Genomic DNA, 8,337 nt, shown 5'->3' with positions numbered 1-8,337 from the left:
ACTGTCCCTAGACGGGCGTTCTTTTCTACTGGAGGAAGCCACTGTTGTCCTTGACTGGAGCTCCTGACTCACGCTGTGATGTCTGTGACATGATGTCTGGGACAGATAGGAGCTCTCTGTGTGTTTGCTGGAAACAAAGGGCAGATGCAGACCGGCCTGCTGAGCATTAGATGCCAAAGCCTCTGGTGCCGGTACCTACAGGATGTCCCACGATGGCAGCATGCCAGGGTATCTCAAGGACTCTGGCTCTCTATTTTGCTTGGATCTAGGTAGAATTTCCCCACAGGATTGTGGATTATGGAATATATGGACAATATTTGAGAAAACTGAGTCTGTCAGCCTCCTTGCCTCCCATTCCTAACCTTTCTCCATGACTCTTATCTCCTCTACTGGTTCTCTTCCTGGTATGCTATGCATGGTTGTTCAGGCTATATATGGCAGTACATGGCATACAGTAAGTGAGCTATAAAAGGGGCATCATTTACACTGTTGATAGTAACTGATATGAGAATAGGGACAGTTGTAAAGCTGTGGCTGCCACCGCTGAGTCCCGGTACGTCAAGGGGGAAGGTTTTTGATTCAGAGCCAGGGACACACTCTAACCACAGGTATGCTCTGGGTTTCACAGGAGATCTCTGTTCTTGCCGTTTGCTAATCTTGCAGACTAAATCCTATCCCCATCTAACACAGATGGGGGTAGAAGGGCTTGGTGGGTACAGAGCTTCCTGTCAGGTGTGGGGTTCTCTGGTGGCCAGGAAACTCAAGCTTTGAAGGTATAGGAGCTGCACGGGAAGTGATAACTCAGACTGAAACCCCCAGCTCTTGAGAGTCAGAACCCCAAACGAGGTTACACAATCAGACAGGAAATGCAGCAAGGAAGTCTGCAAAGCTTGAGGTAGCTACTGGAAGTGAAAGTAACGTTCAGACAGCTCCTCCCCAGTTGACCCCATTGCCAACCGTGTTCGTGTGCACACAGAGAGCCACCCAGGGTCCGGTCGACACTCCATAAATTTGAAAACCCAGTGACCGCAGAACACAAGACTAAGAGAGGTTCATGAAGGAGGGAAAAGAGAAACTGATGGAGAGAGCTTGCCCACTCCTGGCTGCTGAGGTTTCCTCCCTGTGTGGGGCACTCGCTCCAGCCAGCATCCAGCTGCAGCAGGAAGAGGGACTCTTGCTGCTTCACCCTGAAAGACCCGTGACTCCATCCTTAAGACCTGCTGGAGACAGGACATGTGGCTCTGCCCCTCCTGTCAGTGACCTGCAAGCTTGCTCTGCAAGAGACTGCTCTTGCCTGTCACTTTGAAGTCTTCTGAGAGCATGAAGTCTCTCACTCAGGCATCTGAAGTCTGCTAAAGACCCAGTGTCTCTGTGAGTATCCTTTGGCCTCTGAGGGTCTCAGAGTGCTTTCCTGCTTCGATTTTTATTCCCAAGTGGCAAATGGAGTGACCCTATTTCCCTCTTGCTGTCTACCCACCCCATTCTTAGATGAAAGGCTGACAAGAAATCTGTCAGGGAGAGGAGATGATGTCTACCAACTGCTTCAACACTGTCTGCAAGGTGCCCACATCAAGGAGGCAGTGGGAGATGCAGACTGGGTATGTTGATAGGTGTTAGGGCAGACGTGAGCTGGAGTATGTAAGGGAGTATGTGCGTGCTTGCATGCGTGTGTGTGTGCGTGTGTGTGTGAGAGTGAGTGTGTGCATGTGTGTGTGTGTTTGTGTGTGTGTGTGTGTGTGTGTGTGTGATGTTTCCTGTAGCCAAGACTTGAAGGGCCCACAGAAAAGTGATGCTGAGGCAAGGGGCAGACTTTGCACTGTACTCTCCTGATTAAAGACCCAAGCTGAGCAACTCTGGTCCCTCCCACTCCCTGCTACTGAAGCCCTTCCAACCACAAGTGAGTAACTTTTCTGTTCCATTTACTCCAGGGGGCAGGAGAGCCATATCTTCACCTTCTCACTCCCCTCAGGCTTACACCATTATTTTCTGACTTTGCCAACTTTATTTAAGAAAGGGTACTTTAAAAAATGTTACACAGATATCTATGGACACCCTACAGAGGTGGGCTTCAGACTTGGGGAGCAGGGATGAGGAACTGCCTCCTTTCTCTGAAACCCTGTCTGAAGACATGGGGCAGTTAGAGTTTCAACTACACAGGGTCCCTTCCTTCATCTTCCATGGGCATCGTGGTGGAGGATTCCAGGTACATTCCACACCTGACCATGGGTGGGGTCCCATGGTTAGGAATCAGTGACACAGGAACCAAAGTTGACTACTGAGAATTTCTATCATCCGAGGAAGAGACCTGTTTAGCAATTGGACCACAGTGAGGCTCTAGGAAGACAGTGGCCATGAGACTAGAGAAAGCCACCTGCTCATGTGGCCCCTTGGAGATTGTCACAGTTTGACTACAATAAACACACCATGTTCCATTAAGGGATAATACCTGAAACTCCCTACCTTCAATACTGAACATCCAATCTATCTTGTTTTTATTTTGTTTTGTTTTTGGTTTGGCTTTTTGAGACAGCATCTTGCTATATAGCTCAGGCTAGCCTCAAACTCATGTCTTAGCCCACTGAGTGCTAGGATTACACTATGCCAAGGCACAACCACCTTCTCTTGTCTGTTTTGTTTGTTTGTTTGTTTGTTGCAGCTGAATATCAGCTACATTCATCCGTGTGCTAGGGAAAATGCCCTGGATTTGTCCCCATCCACCCTGTTCTGCAAGTTTGCCCATCTCAAATTCTTGAAGTGTTTCATCTTTTCTTTCTCCACGAAATGGTCTCCTTTCCTAAATCTTTTGATCCTAGACGAAAGGAAGGTGATGACCCAGCAGACTTTATTGGATTTTGCTTCACAGTCAGGTATGTCTCTGGACCCCACAATGGCAGATTTTGTATTACTGTGACAATAAGAGCAAGTGATCCTTCCTGGAGATCTGCAGATGCCCATCACTGACCCCAGCATTTGTGCGATCTCTATAGACAGCTGGCATTATTCTTATCCTTGTCATTTTCTTTGTCCTCAAATTCATTTTCTACACAAAGAGTCTACAGCACAAACAGGGTCACTTGCTGGTAAGCGATAGAGTTGGGACTGACACTCAGACAAGCTCCAACTACTGCACTTATCCACCATGCTCTGGAAGGGAGGCATCTTCAACATTTCTGAAGCTAAGGAAAACCTGTGGTTATCTTCGAGTAAGGAAATGGCAGGCTGGAGCTCTGCTCTTTAATGGGACCAGTGAAAAGGTGAGGATGGATCTGGATGCAGACAGGCAGGTGGCTTTGACTCAGATACTGGTGGCGAGAGCAGAGCAGGTGTAAGCCACAGTAAACCCTACAGACACGCTGACAATGGTCTAGAATCCTGAGCTTTGACCTTGGTAGTGAGTATGCCAGATGGCATTTTATAAATGGGAAACCAAAAGATGGGGAGCTGTGTCACATACATGGGACCAGTGAGCATGCAGCAGAAACAGATTCTGAAAGCTGTTCTCTAGCTCCTAGCTGCAGAGCTGGGTAAAACTGAGCCCCGGGTATGGATCAGGGTCCTGAGCCTACTTTCCCCAGTCTGTATGGTGTTAGAGTGGCTGTTGGGGGATATTCAATCACACTGGGAACCCTGGGTTTGCGTTTGTGTTAATTAAATAAAATTCGCCTTGGGTCAGGAGGCTGAGTTAGCAACTAGTTGGCAGGAAGTAATCATAGAGCCTCACAGGGCATCTGGGAGAGCTAGAGAGACACAGGAAGCAGAAGGATAGGGTTTGGAGTGGTGCAGTTTTTTTTCTGGTTTGGCAAAGCCAAAGCATGGGGTCTTCTAGCAAGTAGAAAGGGTTAGCTAGGTGCTTATCAGCTTCTCTGAGTTCATAGGTTTTCATCCTAGTCATTGAATCTCAAGTCTTATTCATAATTAGAATGATAGAGATTTAGTTAAAGCTACCCTTGGAGGCTGCAACAGGGTCACTGCCTATGGGAGCAGAATTCTTACCCGGCTGCAGCCTGAGCTGCCCGACCACTGTTAGAGTAGCAGGCTGTTAGCTGCAGGGTTGCAATTGCTGGCTGGGATAGCAGTAGATTAAGGCGTAGCCATTAATCTAAAGATACAACAACAGAGTGGCTCCTGTCCTGTTTGCTGTAACTCACCAGGACATTCAGCCAGAACCCGAAAGTCCATTTATATATAGCCGTAATTTTGTCTTCAGACCAGTGCCCAAGGCCCAGGTCATCACGGGGTGGATGTAGTCCGGGAACATAGCTGGAAAACAGGTTAACTCTCGACTCCTGGGCAGGGTGACAATGACTGTAAAGCTGTCATCCCCCCGACCAACCTTGCTAAATCCCAACAAAACACTGGACATGATGCCTAAAAGCCAGAAGAATTGCCTAGGCTACAATGTGGGGTTGAGCTTGGGATCACTCTCTTTTATCTTCTTGGGTGTCATTTGAGTGTGTGTGGTTACATTATGTAGTTACATATATTATCTTATACTCCGTGTGGTCCTGGCTTGCTCTGACTGACTGTTAGAATTCTAAAGTCATCCTTGGCCTATGCTGGGGAAACCAATCCTTGAAATTCAAGAAGACATTTTTCTTGGTCAATTTTGCACCTTATGAAATCTTGAGTCCCTGGAAGATGTTATCTGCTAAAGGAAGAAGGATCTTGCACCTGCCAGGTTATCAATCTTTGGTGATTTCTTCAAGAAGGTCCTCCTTCCCTTGAGGCTGCAGTGGAGGTGACAGAGGAAAACTCAGAAGAGGCTGGAGAATTCGCCAGTCAGGAAGGCTAAGTTCAGGGAGTATGCTGGTCCCACATGGTGAGGAAGAATATGAATATTCACATGTACATGCGTATGTATGTTTGTGTGTGTGCACATGTGTGCTGATAAAGTGCAAGTGTTTCCAGCACTGCTGGGGTCCAGAGGAGGGAGCCAGCAAGGCCATTTCTAACTAAGTCATGTGGAAATGGCTCAGTGGGTAAAGTGCTTAAGACAGAAGCATGAAGATCTAAGAGTTTACTGTTCATCACTCACGAAAAAAAAAATCAAATAAAGCAGGCTACAACCAAACTCACATGTAATCCCAGCTCTTGCTGGCAGAGTAGCAGAAACCCAAGTATCCTAGGGTCTTACTGCCAGTCAGACAAGATGAAATAAAGATCTCTAGGTTCTGTGAGAAACGCTGCCTCAAAAAACACAAACAAAAAAAAAAACAAAACAAAATGAAGCTAAAACAAAACCAAAACAAAACAAACAAGCAAAACAAAAAAACAAAACAAAACAAAAAAATATGGTGGAATGTGATAGAGAAAGGTACCCGACATGTATACACATACGTATACACACACCACACACACACACATACACACACACCACACACACACACAAGCACACACACACAAAACAGAGCATCATACAACCTTCACAGTGGAACACTGAGCTTCAGACTTTGCAGTAAAATCTTTCATGCTGACTCCAGGAAAGGGTATTGAGTAATGAAAAGAATACTGACCCAGGACATAGGACATGCAAATCTAACTGCCCAGTTCATTGTGTGATATCAGGAGCTCAGTGCCCTCACTAAGCCTCCTTTCCAAATAATAAAGCTACAAAGCCCAGACTGTTAGTATTCACGCATTATACTGGCCTACCTCCCATCACCTGACAAGATGCGCCTGTCAGAACTCAGGCAAATACCTAGCCAACCCAGGGACTTACGGCCATGCATGTGCTTGTCAACACTCAGGTAAATATTTAGTCAGCTCAGGGTCCTACGGCCTTACGTCACTATGTGTATTGGTACGTGTGCTGTGCTGCATGGGTGCCCAATGCTCTGTACACAAAAGTCCCCTGTTTAAAGCAAGCCCCACGCATTTCTGGCTCTCTGCACTGCTTCCCTTTCCTGGTAAACCACAGGACCTCCTCTTTTATACCCTATTGATAAACTTCCACATGAGTTTGTTGTATATCGTGATTCATTCTTGCCTCCACCATACCTTTGCAGAGTCAGCGAGGCTTATAGAAGGGCCTGTGGCATACAACCCTCCTTTGGGGATGAGTTCCTTTTGATTCTGTGCATATAAGTGCAGGAGCTATAGCCGTCCAGAAATGAAAGAAGCCTTGTCTCCCAATGTCACAACCTCCTTTCCTTGATAATGGGCTAATAGGTGACAGGCCAATTACAGGTCATGATGAGTCTGCAAGGCCTGGCCAGCCCAGTCCAGCTTGAAGCTCCAGGGCAGTCAACAGAGGGCATCCTTGTATCTACACTGCAGACCACTTTCTCCCTGAACATCCTGTTTCCCATCTACAACCTTTTGTCCCCAGTCGTCTGTCCTGAACACTGACTGCTGTTTCAGCCATTCCCCTCTTAGAACCCTGGTTAAGTCTCCAGTAACCTGCCCTGTGACACAGGTATTTATGATCTGAGAAGTGAACACGTAAACATGTCTCAGTCTGGCATGGAGGGTACCCTTGTCTTCTGTGAGCTTCCTCTGTCATCTGCAACTGCGATGGGCTTAGCTCTGTCAACTGGAGAACTCTGCCCAAGCCCTCTGCAAACTAGGCCAGCATTGCTACCTTACCTACAGAACATGTTAGGTGACTCTCGAGATAACTGTCCGTCTACTTGAGATCAGTTGCCCGCCTGAAGTGCTTTCAGGATGAATACGTCAAGCTTCAAGGAGGAGCCATGTGTGACCTCAGATGGGAATCTATATCCCGGGAGATGTATTGGGATCTGGCCTGGATGGATTTGTATTATATTTGGGCCTGCCTAGCAGAAGCCACCCCAGAACAGAACTTGCAGCCTTAAACTTGGAGTGAGCTAGCAAACGTCCCTGATCTTCTGTCCATGGTTCTGTTAGAAACAAGACTGCAGGTTTCCAGAGAGGAAACTGAGATGAGTCATTGTTTTCGGAAGAGCTTCATTAGGAGGGACAAGAATATCATCCAGGAAGCAGTGATGGAGCCCTAGAGTAAGAGACAGGCCCTTCACTACTGAAGAACTTCATTAGGAGAGAAAGTCACCACAACAGCATGATGGGGGACGTGAAGGACAAAAAACAAACAAACAAAAAAGCAAAGGGTTCTTATAGGTATGTTCTTATAGGTATGAAGACTGTGTGTGTGTGTGTGTGTGTGTTTGTGTGTGCGTGTGTGTGTGTGAGAGAGAGAGAGAGAGTCTGCACCATGTGAGTAGCCCTTTTATGAAGACTCACAAGGCAGAAAATACCTATACAAGGAGATAAATAGAAGTCATTTTAAGGCAGTCTTGGTCCTGGGTATGGAGGTGGTGTTGTTGGTTGAGGGTCGGGCTTGAGGCAATAAGGCAGAAGAGATTTCGGGCTCCAGTAGGGTTATTTACCAATGTTGCTAGCTGTGTCTGGTATTTACTATAGGGCTGTGTGGACTTGTTTATGGGAGAAGGTGATTTGAAAGGTTATACATAAGATAATGGAGAACGTTGTCCATAAGATAACACTGACATGTGAAATGGAGGAAAAGTCCTTAAAGCCTTCCTCTCTTACAGAATTATGAGGGCTGGAATGAGATAGGGAATGGGGATACCATAACAATATGAGCTTGTAAAAGCATTTTTCCCTATGGTTCACAGCTTTGGAAGTGGTTAAGTGTAATATCAGATGGCGCTATGGTTAGGTCTCTATTCATGATAGTGGATAATGGAATATCATGGGGGCATTTTGTATAAAAACAAACAACGCCATCTCAAATTGAGACAGACTAGGGCTCCATGACCCAGCATGGGGGTATCTCCTAATCTTTAATGACCTAAAGACCTCCCATTAAGCCCCTTATTAAAGCACCTCCTATGTTGAAAACTCTTGAGTCAAGTCTTTACGTGTGGCCCTTTAGAGAATACTGGACCACAAAAGTGATCCTCTTCCCTTACGCAGCTCAGGGTAATTTTCTTTTGCTTTGTTGGGTATGGAGTGCTGTAGGGTCAGTGAATGAGATATTGGGGATGTCTGTTCAGATGCTTTTGGAAAAATGTTCCTGACTTTACCCAAAATACCCATGATGGGTAATCACCCATTGCCTCAGATCAGCCATGAAAACCCAGCTCTGACAGTGTCTCCAGACCATGAGGTTGGCAGGGAAGAATAGACAGTCTCAGGAGTCATGATAAGACTGCTTAGCGAGAGAGTCGGTGCTGGGGCAACCCTTTTCGTCTTCTGTGAACTTGAATTCCTTCTGACTGTGCAGTTTCAAATGGGATGTCTTTTTACTTGTAGCCATTCAAACCAGTGTTAGAATACACTTGGAATCAGGGCAAGTGGTGCTAGCACATTAGAAGAATTGAGAAGGAAAGCTCG

The 8,337-nt window shown here is 46.4% G+C and overlaps 1 long non-coding RNA gene across 1 annotated transcript in view; it reads left to right on the top strand.

The window, feature by feature from the left end:
• The first annotated feature begins 963 nt into the window (after nucleotides 1-963).
• Nucleotides 964-8,337, top strand: part of LOC142843471 (uncharacterized) — a 37,276-nt gene continuing 29,902 nt past the window's right edge. Inside the window, exons 1-2 of the long non-coding RNA XR_012909631.1 lie at nucleotides 964-1,371; nucleotides 1,489-1,598. This is a non-coding gene — a long non-coding RNA (uncharacterized LOC142843471). The remainder of the gene's footprint in view (nucleotides 1,372-1,488; nucleotides 1,599-8,337) is intronic.

Source organism: Microtus pennsylvanicus, chromosome 2, assembly GCF_037038515.1.
Source record: "Microtus pennsylvanicus isolate mMicPen1 chromosome 2, mMicPen1.hap1, whole genome shotgun sequence".
Taxonomy (NCBI): Eukaryota; Metazoa; Chordata; class Mammalia; order Rodentia; family Cricetidae; genus Microtus; species Microtus pennsylvanicus.
Note: the sequence above shows the minus strand (reverse complement) of the source record. Positions and strands in the feature narration are given on the sequence as shown.